The sequence below is a fragment of the Pleurodeles waltl genome, chromosome 3_1 (assembly GCF_031143425.1).
Source record: "Pleurodeles waltl isolate 20211129_DDA chromosome 3_1, aPleWal1.hap1.20221129, whole genome shotgun sequence".
Lineage (NCBI taxonomy): Eukaryota > Metazoa > Chordata > Amphibia > Caudata > Salamandridae > Pleurodeles > Pleurodeles waltl.
Window position 1 is genome coordinate 1,387,642,629 of NC_090440.1, and position 13,614 is coordinate 1,387,656,242.

General features: G+C 47.7%; 1 protein-coding gene across 4 annotated transcripts in view; it reads right to left on the bottom strand.

Moving 5' to 3' along the window:
• The window catches only part of HIVEP3 (HIVEP zinc finger 3), a 1,670,978-nt gene that overhangs the window by 337,964 nt on the left and 1,319,400 nt on the right, over nucleotides 1-13,614 (bottom strand). Inside the window, exons 1-2 of one of the 4 annotated variants that reach the window (XM_069224894.1) lie at nucleotides 7,327-7,443; nucleotides 7,154-7,238 (exon numbers count right to left, since the gene is read on the bottom strand). The exons of 2 other annotated variants lie outside the window; for them this stretch is intronic. The gene's annotated coding sequence lies outside the window, so the exon portion shown is untranslated. Of the gene's footprint in view, nucleotides 1-7,153; nucleotides 7,265-7,326; nucleotides 7,444-13,614 lie in introns of those variants that run through there. One more of the 4 variants, XM_069224895.1, reaches the window with a different exon arrangement.

The window sequence follows — 13,614 nt, forward strand, 5'->3', positions numbered from 1 at the left end:
ACCAAATAATGGTCTGTACAAGGTTGTGGCGCAATCCGATTTATATGAAGTTTTGGATTGTATAAAAAAATAGGTCCACCAAATGGCCTTTTTCGTGTGTAAGGGCCTCAATATTTAAAGTCAGCTGTAAGGCTTCAAGATCTTGTCTTAGCCAAGTTGCTAGTGTAATTTTTGATCCTCTAAATGTAGATTAAAATCCCCTAAAACTGTAAAAAAATATCTATTCAGAGTATTGGATGCTATTGCATCAGGTAGTATTTCTATAAATTGTATACTGGGGCATTGAGGTCCTTAGATCAGTACCCCTGAAAAGGTACAGGTACTGGATAGACTTATACAGAATTAAAAATGTTCACAGTCAGGGATTTGAAAGGCAATATAGAGGATCGCAATTCCTCTTTTGGTATTATTACATACCACAACCTTTTTTTCTAGCTCTATCTTGCCGGGTGATGTAATATCCTGGAGGAAGTGCCATTTGAATATCAACTGCGGCACTCTCCTCCTAGCAGGTTTCTGTGCAGAGGAGTTTTCAGAAAACAGGGAAAGCCCTTCCTAATGAAATGTAAACAACTAAAGATGTGCATGTGTTTGTATTACAGTGTTGATGTTTTCATAGAAGTATGGCGATGTCTAATGTATGGCTGATTTTAGTGTTTAAACACGTCAGACACCCAATTACGAATGTACATTCAGCGGTGAAATACATGTGGAGATATACTACTTGGATCTTATTTTTTCACAAAACATGAAATATATGGGTAGACAAATAAGACATTATTAAAAACTGATCATGGATAAAAATAAATGAAATGTCAAAAAATAAACACAGTACAACCAGGAACCCATAGTCCCTGAGTTATGTGACTCTTTTTGGTCTATTCCCCCTCGCCACCTGTAGGTGAGGAACTGCTAAACCTCACTACCAACAAATGGAATACTTAAGATCACTACAAGTTTGCCGCCATGTGGTTGCGCACCCTTCCATGACTCCATCACACCATGTTGTTTTCTACACAAACCACAGCATAAACCCAAACTCTACCAACCAAGCACACCTAACGAAGTAACCTTTTACTCGTTCACCCATAAGTGCTTTGGGCCTCGTAACAATATGGATGCTACAAATACAGTCCACATTTTGTTAGGACACCGCCTTGGACATTGGCAACTCTACATGTGAAAGTAACTTCCTTCCACTGCCATCTTCCTTAAATTGGGTGACTGGAGAAGGCACTACCTTAACTCTAGCTGTATTGGGTTTTAAAACTAACCCTCTTACGGTGGACTCTTTCAGTGGAGATACAATTCAAATAACTAAAGGTAGGGGAAACTGACATAATTGAAAAAGACCTTTTGAAACAAAAAGCACAGAAGAATAGCATTATACGTTTTTCTTTACAGGATTTAGTTTTGGCACTAAAAATATCGGACCTTTGCTGAAGAAATGCATTAAAGGGTTTCTCCAGCTGTGCAGGAAAGCAGGTGAAACTGTATTTGGGGCATAACAAATTGAAAAGTGGTGAGGGAGTAGTGCTTGAAGCATAACAAAGTAAAAAATAGACAGGGTTAGAGAAAAGGAGCACATGAGCTCGAATTCAAAGGTCAGCAGAAAAAGGTGTCCAACAACTACTACAATACTAAAGGTAAATTCAAGGGTTATGCATGGCTACTCTGCACAGGCTCCAAGAAGGCTAGCTTCCTTCTTCAAAAATAATAAGTCAAACTGTAAAATTCACTGTTAATACATCTATATGGTAACCTTTGAAAGTTGCTGCTTTGGGATTTTCTAGAAGATTATGCTCAGGATTAATAGGACTTCAACTCAAAAAAAATATTGTTTTTCTGTGGAACGTGGAAGGCTGTACGCGGAATTAACTTTTGTGGTATCCCTAGTACCTATGATACACTTCATCCAGCCAACAGAAACAATGACGAAAGAGGTGCAGGAACTGGGGGTATTTAAGAATACTGTATTATAATGCACGATCGAACCACGTTTTCCCAAAATCTCTGACAGCCACCTCATCCAATGCCCTTCCCTCCCACAAACGCATGCTCTCCACTGAACGTTGTTTTTTTTGTGATTTGCTGCAATCCCTTGTTAGGTAACACCAGGATTTATTTAGAATCCTCTATAATTTTAGAGAGACTTAATGGCCCCGCCAGTACGCCCCGTCAAAAACTTGGTCCAGCACCACTGTCATAAAGGGATGTTATAGTGTAGTCACACAAACCAAACTTTCAGGAATAGGTAACATCTTCGACCCAGTGATCCATAAACGACACACTAACAAATATACCTTCGACAGAAAACAGCGTTTACTTTCACATGTGACAAAACGAACCATTGCGAAACTAGATCCTTAAAAAATCTCCGTTCACCAAGCACAACCAAACCAACTTACACAACCAATCGGGTGAATCCGCCCAGCATTGCCAAAGGTCGTGTAGATTAAACGAGCGCTAGAGCGCGACACTAATCTGCATTTATTTTATTTTGAGTTCCTGTATAGCGCTACATTTCGCCATGCAGAAGTCTCAGAGTGCTGTGGGAGGTAAATTTTATAAAGACAGACTGAATCCCGGTCTTAAAGTTGATGCATCCGATTATCCAGGGAAGAGAAGGTGCCTTTTGGATCCGTGTCCAATCACTGAGAAAGCCATGGTCCGGTCCAGCTGTCTCCGTTTGCCAAGGAAACAGAGGCAAAGGCCGGTTCTGGACACCTGGCAGAAAGCGCTATATAAAGGCAGCCAACATAGCATCTCAAGGCAAGCCCTGCCAATAGGCTCTTTAAAATGAGGTCCAGTCCTGACTTGTCTCTCATACAACGCCCTTATTTATTGTGTGGGTTTCTTTATAGAGGAGGTACGTCATTTTCTGGGACACTTGGGTCCACTCCATAGAGTCTGGAGATAGGTTAGCCCACTTGCTTTGGGGCGGAGGGGGGGTGTTATCTGGGGGTTCAGTCTTATCCTTCTTCCTAAGCTGTCGGCCCTGAGAAAACTAGTCCCTGGAGACAGTCAACAAGAGAATGGGCACTTCAAGAACTCCAGAGACCAGTAAACAATAAATGACAAAGTGAACGAGGGTAATATGCGAAGGAGGAAAGAAGCGCTATACGTCAACCAAAAGGTGCGGTTAAGGGCAGGCATGGCGTCACTAAATTGACAGAATGTGCGGACAAACTGGGTTTACAACTTCGGAGCTAAACACCCAGGGGGGCCACGCCACAGAACCCATTGAATTGCGATAGTGTGTGCTATAGCTACGCTCGTTCTATTCAACGCGGAAGCGCCTAAAGGCTAGTCCGCGCAAACTGCTAGACTACCACTACGTTAAAGAGACAATTGTATTGTGCCTTATATATAGCAAGAGTTTATGAGTGCTTTAACTATAAATGTGTAAATTAGCTATACACCACTATATGCCGGTATCCAGCCAGCATCCTCCCAATGTAAGCAGATCTGAGAAGGGAGGCAAAGGGAAATGAAATAACCGCCCAGGATCACAAACTGACGTCGTAGAGAAAGCAGTGGCACTTTCCATCCACAACTGACAACTCACGCTCTGGATAAGGGCTGCAGCACAGTACGAGCCTAGGTGCCCTCTCGGTACAATTTGGTCGAAGACTTTTATCCAGTGGTTTTTGCGGTGCAGCGAAGAATGTTGGACCTCGCCGAGACCTTGAAAACGACGAACGGGAGAATGGAGACAGCAAGTTCCTGCCGAAAGTCAGAGAGCTACGTACAGGGAGTCCTGCACCACAGGACAGGATTGCACACAGTAGATTCTGTGCCACAGCGCTGCGATGCACACTTGAGTCCGGTACCACAGCAGAAGGTAGGGCATGCAAATTCACGTGTCACAGCAGAGAGTTACACACTGAGATATGCATCATAGCAGGGTCTTGTACCGCATCAGACTCCACTGCGTTGTACATTGGGGTCCTATATTCGCAGCAAAGGACTGAGCACAGTGAGCCCTGCACCGCTGATGAGTGGGGGACACCGGCAAGCCCCGTATAACAGCAGAGAGCTGCACACAGTGTGACCTGTACCAAAACACAGCCACTAAGCCATTAAATCATGAACCACAGCAGAGGGTTGAAGATAATATCGACTGCACCACAGCAGAGGGTTGAATCGCTGTACCACAGGACAGGGTTGTATGTGCTGAATCACGTATAACAGTTGTAGGAGCTGAATCGTGTATAACAGCAGAGTTGCACACCGTGTGTTCGGTACCACAGCCGAGGGCAATTCATGAGCCACACAACAGGGTTACAAGGCGTAGAGCCTGCACCACAGCAGAGGTTTGCACACGTGGGGCCTGCAGAAGCTTGGAGAAGACAAGTCCTGTATCACAGCAGACAGCTAAACACAGTAGGTCCTCTAGCGCGGAAGAAGGTCAGACACGCGAGGCCTGCACCACGGCAGAGGGTTGAGGACAGTAGCCTCTGTATCACAGTTGAAAGTTGGGCTCGAATGGTTTTATAGCGCAGCAGAAGGTTTAAGAAGGCGAGTCCCGGGTCACAGCAGGGGTCAGCATACAGGAGGTCATGGACTACGAAAGACGGTGGGACACTGCGAACCCTGTGCCACCCCAATGTTGCACACGATAAGTAAAGTAATGCACTAGGGGGAGATGGGACGTATGGCAGATATCCTCAGCGTATTCAGTCTGCAGGGGCTACGCAGAATCGGAGAACACAGGCCCAGAGCGCTTAGAACCCAACACGCAGGTGCCCACAGCTGCAGCGAACACGTAAGAATTTCCGAACTGGAGGAGTGTGCCTTTGTCTATTGAGGGGATCCTTCCAGGGGCCTAGCGATAAATCGTGTAGCAGGTGCAATGCACCATGGTCCTCAGGAGAGAGGGTCCCATGCACCCCAATTACGAATGTCCTTTACTCAAACACAGGGGGAGGGGGGAGTTTTCCACACATGCATACGGGCCTATTGCAACTCTTCTGCATCATTAATTAATGCAGCTGAAGACAAAAAACGAGACAACACCAAGGACTGACGCCATCTTGCCCCTAGCTTGCATTTGTTTCCCACACAAAAGGCAGATAATTGGCATAGAGATAATCACTGCTACAGGTCTAGCGTGCCACTCAAGGCTATTCAGTGACAACTAGTTTTTATTTTATTTTAGCACTTCCCCAGACTACCACGTGCCACCCCGTCCATAGAGTATCACTCAAGACTATTAAGTGCAATTACGAGTATTTAATACCACCCATGCCTCTAAAACGTACGAGCCCAGGACTTCCCAAGTAATAACTCGCCCAAGGGCAGCTGTAAGGTTAATCACAAGTCTTGCTGGCCAAGAGTCAGACAGGAAACCCATCGAGTGCACACGCATTACTCACTCACTACACAGTGACCTCACCAGGGATGCAGGCGAGAGGGCCAGATGCTCTCACCCACAGAAACGCTCACACCCTCTGTCGTGCCAGCTGCCGCTGATACCAGGAAGAGCCTGCCAAGCCCCGCTGCTGATGCCCTGAGCTGGACGGGCAGAAAGAGAAACCCTGGGATTCCCCACTTAAACACTGGCAGCAGACATGCTAATGACCCGTCCCCAACCCCGATCGCCGTTCAAAGACAATGCCCTTAGCGTGACAGGGACGTGCACCCGTGACGGCCTATAATTGGCTCTGCGTACCTTGATGTTCCGTAGTCTTTCTCGACCCTCACGTCCAGAGGCGCCGACTTCTAACGGAAGCTTCCTTGCATTTGACAGACACTGCTCCCCCTCATCAGACTCTCGAATTCAGCATCTTGTTGGAAAATCACTCTTGTCGTACGTGACTGCCATTCATGTGAGATACAACTTGCTTTGAGTGCTTGACACGCGTCTGACTCAGCCCTATCTTTCACGATCTCTCAAACCCGCTGGTATGCTGGGAAACCCCCGTTTGAATTGTGACTATTTGGTCCTGTTCATACTATCCGTGAACGGGCGATGACATGCCAAGAAATCCCATCGCATGTGTTCAGCTCTGAGTACCATGAGACTGTGTATTAGACCGCAGTGGTTCCCAACCTTTTGACTTCTGTGGACCCCCACTTTATCATTACTGGAACCCGGGGACCCCCATTGAATCATTATTAGAATCCTAGGACCCCCTCCATTGACTGCTGGGGCTTAATCTGTTAATATTATTTAATTTTCTAAGCAGTCACGGACCCCCTGAGGAGGCTTCGCGGACCCCCAGGGGTTGCCGGACCACAGGTTGGGAACCACTATAATAATTAGAGAGTGACTTGAGATTCTTGATATGGGACTGACTGACAACACGACTGAAGTTGTGATTGCCACTGTATAACCTGTTGACATGCGCCGTAGCCTAATCGATACTTGTGTCTGACTTTACATGTCTGCATGTGAATTCATCTGCATGCAGGAGACGTGACTAATTACGTGCATGACGTGTGAACGACAGCATATGGCACTTGAGTCACTCCATGTTTGTAATGCGGTTAATTGCCTGCCCCACGTTTACAGAATGCCAGAAACATGGTGCACGACAAACACAGGGTTGATTCCACATTCCTTACATGTCGTTGACTGCAAAGTTGACGTGACTTAATGCACGCCCGGCATGTGACATTTTTGACATGTACCCGACTGCATACTTTATACATATTTCACTGCGTGCCTAATATATGACTGACTCCATGCATGACTCAAAGTTGTTTCTGCATGTCTGACATGTTACTGTACCGATTGTATCCATCACGTGACTAGCACCATGCCTGACATAGGAATGACTCATGCCTGATACGGGTAGACGTGTAAACCAGACAGTTAGATGCCTCTGCTTAGCTCACGTGTGACTTACTCTGCTTGCCAGGCTGCATGCCCGGTACAAGACGGATTCTGCAAGCCTGGCATGAGTCTGACGACATACTTGGCCCGTAGCTGACTGAATGTCTGAAAGAGGGTGCCTCTCCGCACCTGACACGTGACTGCATCTGCAGACCTGACACGTGGTCTCCGTATGCCCGACATGTGACTGGTTGCATTACTGACACATAGGTATCCCTGACAGTATATGACGGGCTCGACCCCAGCCCCGCCGGCTCGCCAAGACGCCGGCCGGTCCTGCCCTCTCCCAGTACGCCCGGAGGCCGGACTCACCTGCAGAGACTCGGCGCCCGACGGCACAGCACCGCAGCCTGGCGCGCTTCATGTCGGCCTCGGAGGTGGCGGGGAGCGTCGGTGGCTGCAAGAGAGAGAGAGAGAAGTTTGAGTTCACTGCTCCTTATTTGGGCAGTGATGTCAGGGGAAGTTGTGCAGTCTGTGCCACCCACTTTTTCCATTCACTCTACACACGGCTTCCTGTTGTCAGGCGGCTGCCGGCTGCACACAGACAAGGGAATCCTTCAGCCCTTGGCGCGCACTCGGGGCTTGAGCAGCGTGCTAACCCTCGGGGGCGGGGTCCGGGAGCTGCCCAATGGCGAGGAGGGTTCACGCACTTTCTGAGGAGTGCTGCAGCCTGCCCGGGGCACGCGTCTCGGCCCGGGGACTGCCCTGCGAGGACAACTGCTCCGGGGTCGGTAGTGCACCATAGGCTTAGAAACACATTTACGTTGGAAGCGGGGAAACTGGGGGTGGCCAACGAAGAGGGCGTCTCAGGAGCGTTCGTGCACTTCCTGCAGAGCGCTCCAGATTGTCAGGGCACGAGAGCCCGGCTCCTGGGGCTGACCTGTGACGAGAACAGCTCAGTGGATAATTTACTCAAGGCTTGGGAAGCGCAGGGAGTGCTGCACCTGCACAGGAGTGGAGTGGGTGTCCGGCTCGGGAGAGCTGCCCAAGGGCGATGGACTTTCGCTGCATCGTCATGCGCTTGCGAAGATGGTAAACAGTGTCTGAGAACAGTGAGCTGTGCACCTGCTGCACGGTACTGTACTCTGACCGAGCCACGACGCCCAGCCCAGAGAGCTTCTCAACAACATGGGTGGCTCGCTGGGTTAATGCACGTGCATCGGAGCTTGCGAAACGTATTACTGTCTCAGGTGTATGGTGGGTCTAGGAGCTACCCATGACGTGGATAGTTCAGGGTTAACGTACCTACAGAAAGGGTCAGTGAAATGCATTGACACCTGTGGTGCGGGCTCTTTAAACCCCTGACGAGTACAGTTCAGCGGGTTACTGCACCTGCTGCTGAATGTAAGCAGACTGCTGTGTTTCTGGGGACAGCAACGTTTCACACCCAGTGTTACCCAATGATTGAGACACTCCAATGATGATTGCTAGCGCCGGGGAAAGGCACCTGCTGCGGATTTCTCTAGAGATCTCAGAACAGGAGAGGTGGGGGAGCTATACTACAGTGGGATAGTTCAGTGGGTTAAAGCACCTGCTTGAGAATGGTGTTAACTGGCGGGGAAGCTGGACTCCCAGATGCGCCCAATGAATAGAACATTCTACCGCAGTGGAATAGCTCCCTAGGTGAATGCACCTACTGCATAGTGATACCTGATATAACTTTCCCCTTGAGAAAGCAACCAAGCTTCTCGGATATACCGAGTCTCCAGAACCGAATGCTGTTTTTTTTTAATATAAAGTGTAACTCCTCAAATTTACACAATCTATAGGCGCTCATGATGGTCGCCCATTCTTTATTAAGGACAAGTCTGCTTTGAAGGGGTTTCCTGCGGTTTAAGCAAGGAAGGGTTCATGGGGACTTTCGTGTGAGCACAGTCGTGCTCCCATTCCTTGCAACTGTGTCTTCCAATTCACAGGTTAAATGTTTGTTTTTGCCTGCTCATTGTCAGTGGACCTTCAGTTTCGTTTGTGAAAGCCTTTCTCAGTGTCTGCGAATCGCTGCCCCTGTTTCAGACCATCCCTTCCTAGGGTCAGCATATCTTTTTCCCAGCGCCAGTATAATCTCTGCTACAGAATCTCTGCCAGTGTCAGCCAATCCTTTCCCCAGTCCCAGTGTGTCTTTGTCAGTATATTTTTGTCCCTTTGTGATATATTTTTCCCTGTGTCAGTGAATCTCTGCCTCACTGTACCTCTGCCCCAGTGTCAGCATATATTTTTCCGAGTTAGTGTATCTTTGTCCCAGTGTCAGCCTATCACTTGCCCAACATGAGCATATCTGTCCTAGTGTCAGTGCATCTCTGCACCAGTGTCTGTGTATCCCTTCTCCAGTGTCAAGGACGTCAATTCCCCGACATGCCAGGGGTAGCGAAAGTGACATCACATGCCCTTTGACCCAAGTGAGTTCAAAGTGAGTTGCATTATATGACCTTAGACCTGGGTGATTTCACAGAAAGTGATGACCCAGAATCATTGACTCTGGTGTCATTAACAAAAGTGACATCACAGAATTGATAAAAATAAAACCTACAATATGTGTTATGGAAAAATATCAAAAGTATATTAAAATAGGTAAACGTGTGCTTTAGTTATAAGCTAAATTCGCTAGGCTGTGGTGATGATGTTTCAGGGGCTTGACCACAAAAAGACCACAGCACTGAGTTGGAGAGCAGCTATCGTAGACCAGAACAGAAGTTACAGACTAGAAAAGTCCTCATAGTCGTATGCCAACCATAATTTGCCTATGCACAGCCATAACAAGCTTAGACATAGTCTCAAAAACTTAAATACAGCCTCAAAAGCCCAGGCAGAATCTCAATGTATCTCGGCTAATCAAGCAGATGTCAGGCAAAACCTAATATGCCCGGGCTAACTCGTAATATCATAATCATTAATAAAAGAATAAGCCAGGTTGGTTCATATATGTAAGCTCTCCTTATAAAGGTAATTTGCACAAATAATGCATCTACTGAGCCCAGGAGTAAATATACCCATCACAAAACAAGTCACTCTGCTCACACACAATTTCCAATCCTTTGGTTTGTCACAGGAAATCTGTGTGCCTATTCTTGGATAAGCATTTTACCTTCATCATTTTTTGTGTAGCATGTATAACCTTTGAATCCCCAGACTGTATTTTTTTAAAAAAATAAGTCGATATTATCAGAACATACACTTTATGTTATGTGGATATAAAAAATCCAGCATGGGGCAAGCCTTGCTGGACCTGCCCTGGACACCCATTACATACATGAATTATGTTAGCCTTATATATAGTGCATGTCTCAAATTGAATTGTCTCTTAGAACTTTATTATTAGGTGGCACCCAACAGAACACATTTTAAACATATGACATCAGCATGTGTTCGTGGAGTCATGTCTCGCTGGAGTACAGCTAGGCCTCCAGCACCTTTCTTCATTAAGTCACAGCCCACCTGTGCGCATGTTCAGGCTGCACTTCATCTGTGCTTGGACCAAGGAGCAACACACCTGTGTCCACCTAACCACATCTCTTATTGTGTATTTTTGTTTTAATGTGTGTTTTGCTGCTTGGTTGAGGATTGTGTTTGTTGTACCTATGTTGGAATATTTTTGTCTGTGTATGTGTTTTAGGAATGCGTGAGAGGTTGTGTGTATAAATGTGTGTATGACTGTAACCATCCTAGATATGAGAGCTTAACATGGTAACAGTCATACATATATTCTTGATACATAGCACCTAGCACACATTCTTTAAACACATACGCACACACAAACACTTTCCACCATAGGTACAGCAAACACCTATTTCTCAAACATGCAGCAAAGCACACAATAAAAGCATTCATTTACACGCTCATAGTACAAGAGCTATACCATACAGATGAGACACGCAGACAAGGTCACCCTTTCACCAGGGGTCGCAAGCTGCAGTCTAGGGAGTCACAGCTGCGACCCCTAAATGCCATCCATGCCCAGTGTAATATTAGCAACCGCCCCGCGCATGCCACACTAGGAATTTTCTGACCACGCTCCCTAGGTGTCCTCTCACGCCCATTCCCAGCTTTGGAACCCCCTTTCTCCCAGCTCTCCTATCTAACCAAGGGCTCCGTCCCCACCGAGGCAACCCTGCGTCACTTCGGCCCAGCTCCCTCGCCTCTCCCGGCCGTGCCCTCTAGCTGGGGGCTCAAGTCCCCCCGGCCATGCACTCCGGCTGTGCTCCTGTGCTCTCGTACACCCCACTCCTCCGCTCGCCCTCGTCCCTTGAGTCACGGTCACGTGCCTTCTCCACGGCTGGCCACTCTCCCCCCGGCTGCCGATGCTCATTCACACACGTGTGCCCGTTCACCTTTCCGCCCACCGTGCCACACTTGCTGCTTCACCCCTTCCTTCTCCCCAAGCCCCCCATCAAGTCATGCCCCCTTCTCAGACATATCAACCCTTACTCCTGCCCCTTCTTATCCGGAAAGTCCCTTACCCTCTCATTCATTCCCAGCCGCGTCGCCCCCTCGGAGGGACTTGTTATAACATGTATCTTAACTGATGGGGGTGAGTCTTGAGGAGCCGAAGAGGGAGGTAAAGGAACAGGAGAAGCTCCTTGAGGGCCACCGGGGAAGGCGCGGAGCTCGGGGAGTAAACGACGGGCATAGCGTGGGGTTGAGCGAAGCAGAAATGCGAAGCCTGCATGGAAGGGAGTGCAGGTGTGAGGATCATTGCTGAGAGAACAGGGCCCATATGAGAGGAAGCGCCTTTCTCACCATTCAAGGCACTGACACCCCAAGCCCTCCCAATCCTCTAACTACACCACCCGCTTTTCTATCATCAACCCTCCCCCAGTGCTTAATTTGTGCTTGTTGTTTCCGGTGCGGAGCCGGCACTTATTTCTGAGGGCCGGCGCTTAGTTTTCTGTCTCAAGCATTTACTGCGAGCAAAAGATGCGTGGGAAAGACGGAGGGAGAGAAAAAATAAAAAGCGTCAGAAAGGGGAAAAGCAGGAAGCTGACAGAGTGAGCTGAAGGGGCAGGGAGTGGCTGTAAATGGACTGTAGAGGCCCGAGGCGACTTCAGGATTACGCTGCCTCAGTATTATGTGCTCGCACTATCAACTGCAGCAGCCGCGTGTTTAAGAGAAGAACTTTGAGAACCAGCATCTGACTGTCCCCCCTCTGACACAGTTGCAGTCATTTGGACCCTGCGTCCAGACTGGCCGTGGAGCACAGCTTTCAACTGGCCCTACGTCTACAAGGTGCCTCAGACCACGTCACGGTTATTCAGACAACTGCACCTCGTATGCTGGGAGATATGGATTCACATTCCCAGCTGTGCGGGCACTCTCAAATTACAGGCAGTACAGGTTATTTTGCCTCTTAGGTATTTCCGGTCGCAACACGGTCAACACCCAAACAATCAATATTTCTAGCACAGGAGTCCTGAGAGCACCTCTCAGTCATGGATCAGGCCCCTCTCTGCCAGGCTGAAGTAATCACCCTCTTCTAGGTCATTAGGGACATCTGTTTCCAGTTCTGAACTTTCATGTGATCACCTAATGCATTCTAAGTGTTGTAGTTTTCCGTTTCTTCCACTTAATGAATTAAAATAACATATTTGAAAACAATGGTTTGTAGGTGAAATGGAACAAAGCAGTCACCCTGGTGGGTGCACCAGTCCACTGCGCTACCTTTCTTTGGCCTACAGGAGCAGGGCCTGAATGATGGTACGCCAAGTACAAAAAACACCTGAGCCCTCACCCATTACCATTATAACCAATTTAGAGCAACAAACCTACCTAGGGGACAGGCATCTCTCGACCAAAAAAACTGGGACACACATAGCAAACTTTGTTGAAGAGGCTGGGAAAATATCTAAAAAAAACTGTTAACTCCAGTATTCTAAAAATGGAGGCTAAGAAACTTAACCTTTCAACCAATACCACAGACCCTTCCTCTAGACAGACACATATGCCTACAAACAAGGCTGACCTGAAGCATGGGTGGATCGAACTTGCAGAGTTTCAATCTGCGGTATTCCGCTGAGTTACATGAAAACTCTGCGATATTCAGCAGGGTTTCGTGAATGGGCAGAACTGGCCATGCTGCACTACTCACATTGATTTTTAGTGCTGGGAGCTCATTCTGCACTGAAAAACCATCGTGAACGGCACCACACGGTGCACCAGAGGGAACTGCTTCTCAAGCTGATTTTTATGCCACTCAAGTAGATTTTCCATTTGAGTGGCAGCTTTCTCACCATGAACAGTCGCAACCATCAGCAACTGCTCGAGTTGGAAAAATCTCGCTGGGTGCCCTCCTAGCTACTGAAAATCATACTAAGAGATGCCAAATCTTGCTCACACCTGCCAACTTACTGTTGGCAAGCAGTGCATGAGAAAAAACTCTTATGGGCAGCGGTTGGTGGAATTTGGTCAGAACTCCATGCTACAAGCATAACGCTCAGAGGCCAAAATTCTGCCATCTCTGCTGCCAGAGCAGAATTTATTGCCCACCCCTAACTTGAAGTTCTTCAAGAGCAGCCCACAAGCTTGGAAGCTAGAGCTCCAGAAAAAGCTCACCACAATGAAAGCTTGAACATCCCAGAAGTCCTCAGACTTGTTCACTCCCAGCTTACTTACTAGCCAAAGTCAACTGTCAGATGGTGGGAATAACGAGAACTTTATTCAACCACGTCATCGACGGAGTCCTTCCCTTTGGTGCATATCATAGGAGCAGAAAGTGAAATCGCAGGTAGAATTGCTCACACCATTTAAAATAACCCAGCTATCTGTCCCACTTTTCTCTTTAT